The sequence below is a fragment of the Lathyrus oleraceus genome, chromosome 4 (genome assembly GCF_024323335.1).
Source record: "Lathyrus oleraceus cultivar Zhongwan6 chromosome 4, CAAS_Psat_ZW6_1.0, whole genome shotgun sequence".
Classification (NCBI taxonomy): Eukaryota; Viridiplantae; Streptophyta; class Magnoliopsida; order Fabales; family Fabaceae; genus Lathyrus; species Lathyrus oleraceus.
The window spans coordinates 374,046,032-374,057,893 of record NC_066582.1 but is presented as its reverse complement, the minus strand read 5'-3'; the positions used below and the strand labels follow the sequence as shown (position 1 = coordinate 374,057,893).

The 11,862-nt window shown below is 37.8% G+C and overlaps 1 pseudogene; it reads right to left on the bottom strand.

Annotated features, from left to right (window-relative positions):
* Positions 1-5,911: 5,911 nt before the first annotated feature.
* On the bottom strand, positions 5,912-8,614 carry LOC127137573 (U11/U12 small nuclear ribonucleoprotein 31 kDa protein-like; annotated as a pseudogene).
* Between the last annotated feature and the right edge of the window lie 3,248 nt (positions 8,615-11,862).

Here is an 11,862-nt window from a genome sequence, read left to right as displayed (position 1 = left end):
AAACTTATACCTTGTCCCCTTGCTTGACCGGACGTGTCTCCCTCAGTTTCGTCGTCTAGCAAATGGGCACCCAATAATTCATTGCAGATATTGTTGTCTTTGTTAACTCGATCATTCACTGCCTTTCCATCTATACGGAGACCCAACAACATGTACACGTCCTCAAGTGTGACGGTACACTCACCAATCGGAAGGTGAAATGTGTGGGTCTCGGGTCTCCACCTCTCCAACAAAGTTAGAATGAACTTGTAGTCCACCGAGTACGAAACAATGTTGAGTAGATTTCCAAATCCACATCCTCTAATATATGGTTCTATTAAAGGATCGTGGGGTACATATTCATGTACACAACATCTAAACCGCTTCGGATCCTAATAATAAAAAAGTAAGAAAATGCAATTAGAAGAAGAAATACATAATCAACAAGCACAACTCTATAAGAAGTAAGAAAAACATAGATAACAAAGGTATAAGACTAAAAATAGAAAAAGTAAAAAGAGAGAGATGACATACAAATGCCGATATATTCTCGAGCGTGCCTCTATGTTCATCGCCCATAGTCAACAAAGACATGATTTGATTTTGCAAAGCTTGAGTGTGGTAGAGGAAACAAGTGTGGTAGAAGAATATAATTGAGTATTGATGAAGATGATTTGATATTGTTGATATGAGAGGCTATTTATAGATGAATGTGATTGGTTGCATGGAATGGCAAGAGAAGACAAGGGAATGACAAACTTCAGAAAGCATGTGAGAGATAGCATGTGAGGAATCTCTTCTAGGCGCATGTGAAGAATCAACATGTAAGGGAAGATGCGCCATTCCTCTTGGCGCCTACATGTGATTCTTCACATGCAAGGAAGAGGCTCCCTTCCTCTTGGCGCCTTAGTGTAGGGCAATGGGAAGGGTCGCCCTTCCTAGTGGCGCATAAAACCAATTTTTGTGAAGAGGCACCCATCCTTTTGGCGCCCCAGTTACTTTATGGCGCCTAGGGAATGGGCGCCTAGGTGGGAATCTCAGGGCTCAGGCGCATGTGTATTCTTGTCACTCTTTTCTCAGCATGGTTGATTCTTTCTACTACATGCATGGTCAAGTTTGTACAAACAATGACCAAGTTATCAATGCAACGACCAAGTTAGCAATGAAACATTATTTATGTTGTGTGGATGAACAACTTAGCAATGCATTCATTTCCCTTAAAGATATCTACATATTTAATATTTCAACAAAATGTCTTCCACACAACATTACATGATCAGTGCCCATGTCGAAGGTGAAATATTTGATCATCAGTTGTTCGGTTTTTGTTTTCGAAACACAGAGGTAACTCGGTTTACAATAAATCGACGATCAAATTTTTCACATCTGAAACAAAGAATAGAAAAGAAATTGCAATGCAGTAATGTGGGCCAAATCATCTATAAAAATCCGGTTTGGTTTGTAGAAAACCAGGTTAAATTTTATCAGAAGAAGATTCGAGATGATGATGATATTCAGTATATGTTTGTCAGTCACGAACAATCTGGTTACAACGATATAGAGTTGTATATATTACCACATCAACAACAGGTGTCTCTGTAAATTGATCAGTCACAAGTGTTTTGTGAGACTGATGACGAACAAGTTGAGGTGAATGTTCTAGATGACAAAGAAGAAGAATCTGAGATCATGGTTGATTCGATGGTGAACGCTGAAGAGGAAGAGGAGCCAATACCAACAAGTTATGTATACTGCCCACCCCAACAGATGAAAAGGTTAAATTTGGGTTCAGATGAACCTTTAGCAGATGTATGGTACAATCCTTACGTGCAGATGCAAGGATCTTTGAAACAAGGAGACACATTTCGCACAAAAGAGGAATGTGTAAGAGCCATTAAGAAATTCTACATGCAACTATCAGCTGATTTCAGAGTTGACAGAACTGACGCATCGAGGTATAAAGTTTATTGTCCGAATGAGCACTGCCTTTTTATGTTGTCAGCTTCGTACCGGAAGAGGAGCGAGTCTTGGGAGATTGGATCAATGGGTCCAGATCACACATGCATGCTGACAAACCCAATCCAGGATCATCGTAAATTAAGCTCTCAGCTAATATGTGATGAAATATTATCTGTTATTAGCTACAATCCATCATTAAAGGTGAGTACAATAATCTCGCATATTAGGGCAGAGTACGAGTACACTCCATCATATAGGAAGGCATGGATAGCTAGGACAAAATCAATTGAAAAAGTGTTTGGCAATTGGGAGGAGTCCTACAAACAACTTCCAAAATACTTGGTGGCTCTAAAACAATATGCTCCCAGAACAATTGTCAAGCTGGAAACAAATTGTCCGCCTATACACCAGATGGTACGTGTGCTGTTGGAAATAAAATATTTCACCGTCTATTCTGGGTGTATCAACCAGGTTTCATAGGTTTTTCTTTCTGTAAACCAATTATACAAACTGATGGTACATGGTTGTACGGAAAATACAAAGGAACGTTACTGATGGTAATGGCACAAGATGGGAACATCAATATTTTTTCAATCGTCTTTGCCCTAGTTGAAGGGGAGACTGCTGAGGGATGAAGTTTTTTCCTAAGAAATCTCTGATTGCACGTTGCACCTCAGCCTAACTTATGTTTGATCTCCGACAGACACCCTTCAATCATCAGTGCATATAATAACATTGACAACGGCTGGCAAAATCCTCCTTCGACGCATGTGTTATGTAATAGACATATTGCTCAGAATTTCATGCGGGAAATCAAAGATAAGACGTTGCGGAAGAAGGTTGTCAATGCAGGTTACGCATTATCAGAACCTTCTTTCAAACACTACCGCAAGGAAATAAGATTGTCAAACGAAGATGCGGTACGGTGGATCCATGGTATTCCTTTGGAGAAGTGGACTAGGGCATACGACAACGGTCAATGTTGGGGCCACATGACAACAAATCTTGTGGAATCAATGAACACTGTCTTCAAAGGCATCCGTAACCTACCAATAATTGGTGTGGTGCATGCTACATATTTCAGGATAAGGGCGTTGTTTGAAACCAGACGCTTAAAATGGAGTTCAGTGTTGCAATCTGGACAGTTGTTCAGTGATGCTTCGATGAAATTCATCAGACATGAAGCTGCCAAAGCAAACACACATGTGGTTACGGTCTTTGACCGAAGTAAAGGTTAGTTTAGTGTTGTCGAGTCCATGGATCACAATGAGGGCATGCCGATGGGACAGTACAGAGTCGAACTAGATAGAGGTTAGTGCGACTGCAGAAAGTTCCAAGCCTTTCGTACCCCCGCTCCCATGTCCTTGCGGCATGCTCAAAGGTTCGAAGGGATCCATCATACTTGTTATCTGAAGTTTACAAAGTCGTCAGTCTTTCAAATGTTTATAAAATTAGTTTTTTCGTAGTGGCAAAAGAGGATTATTGGCCAGAATATCAAGGGGACATCGTCTGGCACAACGAAGTTATGCGAAGGAAGAAAAAGGGTCGCCCAAACAGCATCCGAATTCGAACCGAAATGGATACGGCGAACAAAATGGTTAGACTATGTAGTTCATGCCGTCAACTAGGTCACAATCGTAATAACTGTCCTAGTGTTAGAATGAGAACAACCAGATAAATTTACATGTACCTCTATTGCAATATATGAAAAATTAAATTTATTTCATATTAAACGTCTGTCACGAAAGTACCATTGCATAAACAGTAACACATATAATTATAACAAATACAAGAACTATGCAATTACAACCAGCAAAACAATTTTGAACATGTAATGCATCATCCTACGAGCGTTTTGGTCTGTCTTAATATCCACCAATTCGTGTAATTCTCCGTGTTGGTTGAACGTGGACACAAGCCATTGTATTCTTCTAATCCGTTCACCCTCTCCAATTTCTCCCTCTAACCAACTGTACAACGTCCGATTAAGACATTCAAACATATTTGTGTTCCAAAGTCGAATCTGTACCGGAGCCGCAACGGCAGAAAATATTACATCAGCACTTTGTTTTTGAATGTATGCAGACATTGTTGAAACAGGGAAAATTGAAATTGATGGTGGTTGAATTGTATTAGGAGATGCGTTTGAGTGAAAAATATTGCATCCAATGCGTGGTATTTATAGAGACGGACAAAACATGTGGGCGCTTGAGGGATTGACGCCCACATGACCATCACATGCAGCCAGATGAATTAGCGCCCACACAACCAAATGCACCTAGGCGCCACTAACATTGACGCCTCCTCATGAGGCCCAATGCAGACGCCACTAGTATTGGCGCCTCCTCATGAGGAGCGCAATACATGCGCCAATGCTAGTGGCGCCTCCTCGTGAGGAGCGCAATGCATGCGCCAATGCTATTGACGCCTCCTCTTTATGCATTGGGGGTGCCCCAGTTCATCTGACGCATCCTCTACCAAACCTGGTTATTTTGATAATTTTTTTAAATAATTAGTTATTTTGAAAAAAAAAAAAAAATTATTATTTTGAAAAAAAATTCCAAACTTTTACCAATTTCCTCTTCAAGAACACCCATATTAATCCTATTTGAATCTGCTCACACTTCAACAAAATTCAAGAAACCGATATCCTGAATTTCACAAAACTCCCAATATCTTTATATCTGAGTACAATTTTCGTACTATGTAATCAAGCTTCATGTTAATCCTATTCATAGAGGATATGAACTCTACTATTTTCATTAACTTGTGCCATAAGACAATGATTCAATTAGTAAAAAATATGAGCATACAAAAGTATATAGACAATCATGAATATGGTATCTATCGGTTATATATAACTGTCAACTGAATATGGTTTCAGAGTTATAGATATATCCAAAACCAACAATGCTTAAAACCAACAGTGCAACAGTAACAATTGACCCCAAACTCCATATAATATAACTATACTTAATCCGATTCAAAGCCATAATTCAGAAAGAAAGGAAATAGCGTAACAATAACCAATTTCTTTTTCTACATATCATTACAATGACATTCAAGATTAGCCCATGGTTCAAAAAGTTATAAAATAATTAAACCTGTAATTTAAAGCCTAGTGTCGAGGGTGAGGCACAAATTGGTATTATTCTCCAGCTCAGCCAAGTGATTATGCATGAAAAGGATACCACATTTTCTCTGGGAGAAGCAATTTAAGCATTCTAAGAGAAACTTGAGAAATACTCATCAATCTGCATAAAAATGCTCAGTAGACATCAAAGAGTAAAGGTAATCAGAAGAACTGTTACCCATGGTTTTAAACTGCTATCCACAAGAACGGCGACAATAATTGTGACTACAATTCTACAACCTATGCTTTTCAAGATCTCAACAACCACATCAAATCCAGCTATATCTGACTACAATATTCTACATATCAAATATCATAACATAACCACCACAACTGTAATTAAAAACCTTACTTATATGATAACAAGATGTGCATAAAGTAAACCAGGGTGTTACAATTTGATTACATTACATGTTTTAACGAAACCAAAATAAAAAACATAACGAACAGGCTTTTCCTTTCTGTTTTAAAGGTAAACCGAATGCTAAATTAAGCCGATAAATAAGAGACTCGTCTGTCATCATTCATTAACTATGAAAATATGGAATACACAAAAATGCTCATCACCAATTCACCACCACTATCACTAATTACTACCACAATAACTAATAACTAACATGTGCTTGTGATCAAAACCATAAACACATCCAACCAAGCCAACAACATATAAACAATTTCATCAATTACACCATATCTTGGTAAAAACAAAAAATTGCCATTTAGATCTATGAAACACTGGCACATATATAGACACGACACACAGGACTAGTTGAATATGCGGTAATGCGGAATACCAAACACACACCTTCAATCTGAAGTGTCAATGCTACATAGTCATGATCAATCATCATCATCATGATCACTCTCATCACTGAAATACCCAGCTTTCTTCCCTTTCTTCTTCGTCTTGTTGTTGTCCAAACCCTCATCATCATTTCTGTTTCTCCCCAGCAACCTTTCACCCGCTTCATCATCCACAACAGAAGCCCAATTATCGTCAAACTGCTCCGCAGCAATCTGACCACCCTCCTCCTCCTCCTCATCACCCTCCTCCTCCCCTTCCCTATCCCTCAGCCCACTAAATCCCCGTCACGGCTTCTGAGGCTGAGGCCGCGGCCTCGGCCCCAACTGATTCTTAGGACACTCATACGACAAATGACCATGCCCCCCACACTCATAACACAAAGCAGTCTCAGTATTGTACACGCGCTTTGTAGCACCCCGATAAAATATAATAATTATTTAATTTAAGTTAATAGTATATTTATTAATTTAATTAAATAATTGGAATAAAATTGGAATTGGAATTGGAATCAGTAAAGAGTTCCACTTATAAAAAGGTTTTCACGTGAAAAGGGGGAAGCGACAAAAAAGTGGAGAAAGGGCAAAGAGGAAGAGCAAGAGAGCAAGGGTTGAAGAAGGGAAAAGCTTGAAGCTAAAGGATTTGCCGGATTAACTCAGGTAAGGGGGGTTTATCGTCGTTTAATGGGTATTATGGGTTAACATGTAATTGGTAGTAATAAGCCGTTGAATCGACCCTAATTTGGATCATGAATGCTGTAAATTGTGATGAATAAGTCATGTTGAAACTGTAATTGAATCTATATTTGGGTGAGTCGTAATTTGCTGGACGTGTAGCTTTTTACGGAATCGAAATCGGAGGTCCGGAAGTCCTCCAACGGCGGAAAATGCGGGGAAATCTGCATTCTGTTTTCGTGTTAGGCGAAGGACAACTTTCTGTTCTGCGTTAACCGGTTAACCCAGGGTGTTAACCGGTTAACACTGTTATGAATTATGAAAAATTGCTGTTTGTCTTGCGTTAACCGGTTAACCCAGGGCGTTAACCGGTTAACACTGTTAAAATTTGCCTGGGAGCGCATTCTGTTTTGCGTTAACCGGTTAACCCAGGGCGTTAACCGGTTAACACTGTTTGAAAAGTGAAAAAGTGATATTTAATTATTGTGTACAATTGAGGATTGGCCTATATTGGTGTATGATATAGTAGGGATCAATTCCCGTTGTTTTGAGAAGTATAGGTATTAGTAGAGTGTGCTAATACTGTGATTTATTATTTGGCATGACATGATATGATTCTGTGATAAATATGCTGATGATGTATGATGGTATGCATAATGCTGTGAATATATCTATTATGTATGCAATTGTGGATGGACTGTTTATGGCTTAGAGTGTGAGCATACGTCCATTGTGGATTGTTGTTGATGTTTGCATGCTAGGTGATTTAGCGTGCATAGCATAGCCTTTATGGTGGTAGCTAATTCCCATGGTGAGGAATTAGTGAGTGAGTTATTGTGGATTGTTGTTGATGTTTGCATGCTAGGTGAATTTAGCGTGCATAGCATAGCCTTTATGGTGGTAGCTAATTCCCATGGTGAGGAATTAGTGAGTGAGTCACTAGGTCTCAAATGAGTGGGACTAGTGAGCTTGGTAGCCGTATCTGGGTTTGATCGGTGAGGTTGAACTATGTGTTCACGAATAGTCGGTACAGCATGCATGGAGTCTCATTGAATAATGTATGTATGGCGTATAATATGAATGGATGTATTCCAATATTATACGTGTGTTTTGTGTTTGGGTTGAGTATGATGATGATTATGAGTTGATGTTGCCGTTGCTGAATGTGTGATATGATTAGGGTGATGAAATGTGTTAATTTACTTAGCATTACATGATATTTTATAATGCTTATTATATCGATTGAGGAACTCACCCTTACAACTATGTTTCAGGTAACGAGCAGTGATTGAGTAGAAGCTAGTGCTTGGAGTCTAGTGTTATTCCTTAGTGGGTCACGCTCTGGTATATGTAACATCGGGACGGGATGTTTTACCTTGTTGAACAATTTTACATGTAATGTGTTACATGGTTTGCATGTTGTTAGATCTTTATCCGCTGCGAATTGTGCAATGTTTTATTTTGATTAATAAATGAGCATGACACGATATTTTGGTGAATGGTGTGAAGTGTCAAGTGTGACACCCTGAAATTGCATATCTACTCTGATTCATATTTTGTTGTTTTAATTAATTATTGGGGTATTTTAGAAGGGTGTTACACGCTTCCGAATAAATTCCGGAGCACGTCCATTATCAGCAGCAATAGAAGCAGTTAGAGTCCTTCCATTGAGAATCTTCTTATTCATCTCCGCCACGGAGCGTTGGGCGTCATTACGAGAAACGAATTGGACAAACGCGACACCACGGCTTAGGCGCGTGTGACGGTCTTTGAGAACGGTTACACGCGCGATCGGCCGAAAGTAGAGAAGAGCGTATGGAGATCGGAGTTTGTTAGGGAGTAATCTAGATTAGAAACATATAGCGTCGATTTTGATGGTGCTAAGGGTTCACCTGTTCCTCTTATTGATGATCCTTTGTTGTTCGATTTTGATTGGGGTTGATTACTGGATATGGTGTCGGTGGTGGTGTTGGGGGTTGAGGATGAAGCGCAGTAGCGGTAGTAGAAAACGTCGTCGTCTTCATCGCTGTCGCTGTGTTTTCGTTTGTGTTTCTTCTTGCTTGACATTTTTTTCGGTTAAGGTTTTTTGTTTCTGGCAACGGCGTTCGGTTTTCAGCGACGGAATTAGTTCTCCGATGCTTCTTTAATCTATAGAGGAAATCTGAGAGTGGAGAGATTCTATAATGCGTTTGAGAAACCCTAGAGAAGTGAAGCGAAACTCCAAGCGGATCTGGACATGGATCCGGATATTTTGGATTGGTTTTATATATGGTTTTATCCATTCTTATTTTTTTATAAGCAGTACTATCCATATGTAAATGGACAACTTGCTCACCGCCAGAGTACTTGCAAAGATAGCATAAAACTAAAAATATTATGTTTTAATATTTTTTTATTTAATTGGTCAGCCACCCATCTGCATATATAAATTTTAATAATTTTTTGTTAGTATGATGCTAGATTTTTTAAGACAAAAATTTCTAGTTCGTTAGATATACAATTTATTATATTATTTTAGATTATATTTTAATATCTTAAGATAAATAGAGTTATTGAAATTTAGCAAAAATAGAATAGAGTGAAATAGAAATTTTATTACTTTATTATTTGAATAATAGGCGATAAAAACAAAGTATGTTTTTGATTCTGCTCATATAAAGAGAAATAATACTGATGGAAAGTGATGAAAATTTTCATTCTGCTCATATTAAAGGAACAATACTCGTAGAAAGTGACCAATACTAGTAGGAAGTGATGTAATTTTTTATTCCTCATATCTAAGGGAACAATGCTAATGAAAAGTGATGAAATGAATAAAATAGAATAATAAAATTTATTATACCTGATCTTATTTTAATTAACTCAAACAATGTAATCTTATTCTATTTCATCTCATATCACTTCATATCATCTCATTGCATCAATTTAAGCAAAACCTTAGTCTAATAACTTCAGTTTCACAACATTTAAAACTCTTATGTAGAATTGTCCAGAATTGAAGAGGACTCATCTCTTACTAGAAACTCAACAATTAATTTGTTTTCAAAAGTAATGCTTTATTTATACGCTTAGATTATGTTTGGACATCTAAAATGAAGATATAAGAATAAAAATGAACATAGTGAATCAACAAAATTAGAAGTACATACGATTAAAATGCATCAAAATCGATGACATCTTTTTAAATTTATTGAACTTCTCGCATTAGACTTTTTCTATTGTATTATTTTCAACATCATTTAATTTCTAGAACTCATGCATCCTATCCAAAAAGCAAAGTTCTCACTCAGATGTTTCTTCCTTAAGACGTTTCTCTCCATTCTACGAATGTTGGTGGTAGAGGACACCCTCGTTTCAAATAAGCTTGTATAAAATGCATCTTAGTAGCAATCTGTCTAATCAAGACAATCCGACCATTTAAATTATTTGGAGGGCAACTTAGCAGAGGGAAAACGATTTACGAAAAACTATGTCTTGTAAACTAAACTAAAACTCAGTCATATACTTTTGATATAAGATGACTCATTTCAGAAAAATTCATCCACTTTATTGTCGTTGTGGGGACACCAATTTACTAAGAATCAAAGGATTTTGAATAGCTTGTATTTGTGCATTAGTCATATAGAGTCGCATGTAATTGTCGCACCTCGAAAAAAGATGATAATGCGATCCCTCGCGATAGGACGCGGAAAAAAAATGTTTTTCGAAACAGAGTGGCCACCGAACTTTATTTATTCCAATGAAGGAATAGGAAAATATCGAGAAACCTTTAGAAATAAGAATAATGGTCGTCGCAACCATATTCGGGTTCGGGAGTCGATTACGCAAGGGGAAGTATTAGCACCCCCACGTCCGTTGTACTCAACGGGAACCTTTTAGTCTGATTTTGCTATTTGACTGTTAATTGACTGTTTATCTGCTTGCTTCGAGTAATTAGAATTGATGATAGATGTGGATGAAGACCTCAGGATGGGGGAAATGGGAGGTTTTTATTAGTGTGCTCGCGAAGATACATCAATCTCCTGCCTACGTATCCTTATGGTGCAATAAAGAAATCAGAGCATTCGTAGTTCGGGCTACTACGAATATTGGTTGTGTTTTGTTTTGATGAACGACTGTGTAGGTCGGCGTTCTAACGGCTAAACACTGGCTTGTCTACTCTCGGTGGAGGCTCTAGCACTGGTTTGTTATGCGCATTAGAAAGGATTGACAGTGTTCTTTTTGAAAGGGTTTTGGTCACGCGGGGGTGACGAGTAGAATTGACGTGTTTGGATTTGATTGGTTTCGATCGCTCGAGGGCGAGAAGTTAGGTTTGATTTGTTGATGATTTGAGGAACGATGAAAGATTGAGCAATATGGTGTACACCAATCGTTCAATTCATTCGAGGAATAATAAGGCGTGCGCCTTCTATTCCCTTTTCGTTCGAATTGTGTTGAAATTTTGTTTGTGGATGTTGAATACGCACGGTAGTGAGGCGTACGCCTCCTACTTGCTTATTCAAAGAATAGCGAGGCGTACGCCACCTATTCCCTTATCCAAGTTTATTTAACGTGTTTTAGTCGGAAGTCGATAATTTGTGCAATATGGCGTACGCCAATTATGCAAATAATCGAGAGACGGTGAGGCGTACGCCTCCCATCTTTTATCACCCGAGGTTTAAATTGTAAAAAGATATGTTTAGATATTGTATTCGATTTATGAAGATAGCTTGAATTTTGGTTGGTAGGTTTGGATTTGTCGATGATTTGAGCAAGGTGGCGTACGCCAATTATTCAAATAATCAAGAGTGGTGAGGCGTACGCCTCCCATTCTCTATTGAAGTTGTATAGTTTATTTTGTAAAATTGGGTTTGATATAAGAGGTGATTTGAGTTTATTCGATTGTGTTTTAAGTATGATGACAAAAACTCGAGCAATGTGGCGTACGCCAATTATTCGAATAATCGAAAGATAGTGAGGCGTACGCCTCCTATCCTCTTTATTATCATAAATTTAGAATTAAATGTTTTAGAATTTGTAGTTGATTTGAAAAATGATTTGAATATGATGGTTGAAGTTTAGAAATAATTTGAATTTAGAACCTATGTTTGATTTGAAAAATTGATTTGAAATTGTATGATTATTAGGGTTTTAATTGAATGACGAAAATCCTAGCAATATGGCGTACGCCAATTATTCGAATAATCGGGAGATAATGAAGCGGATGCTCACTATTCTCCTTTTCATTCAAAGATTAATTATTAAAAATAAAACTTTTAGAATTTATAATTAATTGGGGGAGTGATTTTAATTTTATGGAGTTTTAGGGTTTTAAA